The 330-nt window shown below is 42.4% G+C and overlaps 1 protein-coding gene across 1 annotated transcript in view; it reads right to left on the reverse strand.

The window, feature by feature from the left end:
• LOC119585416 (dual specificity phosphatase DUPD1-like) overlaps positions 1-330 on the reverse strand; it is a 29,227-nt gene that overhangs the window by 1,903 nt on the left and 26,994 nt on the right. The window lies entirely within an intron of this gene.

Below are 330 nucleotides of genomic sequence, written 5' to 3' on the forward strand. Positions count from 1 at the left end.
ACAATGAACGCATGTGTGTATATAGGTGTACAACTGATTCAGGAGGTTCCTCTATCCCCTGTTTATCACCGAAAGAGGTTTTAAATCGTTTCGATATATATGTACAGGTTATTGCCTCCCATTACGTCGTCTGGCATACAAACCTACCACGCACGCCCGTTGGTAAGAATGCATGCCTTTGTTTACAGATAATTATGTTACTAATTACACGCTGCCACTTTTTGACATGAGATATCCCTGGGAGTATAGGCACTTCCTGAAGCAACTGTTCCTTCCCTCCTCTTCAATTCCTGCTTTATTTCTCTTCCTAATTATCCTCGTCGCTACTGC

The sequence above is a fragment of the Penaeus monodon genome, chromosome 19 (assembly GCF_015228065.2).
Source record: "Penaeus monodon isolate SGIC_2016 chromosome 19, NSTDA_Pmon_1, whole genome shotgun sequence".
NCBI classification, from domain to species: domain Eukaryota; kingdom Metazoa; phylum Arthropoda; class Malacostraca; order Decapoda; family Penaeidae; genus Penaeus; species Penaeus monodon.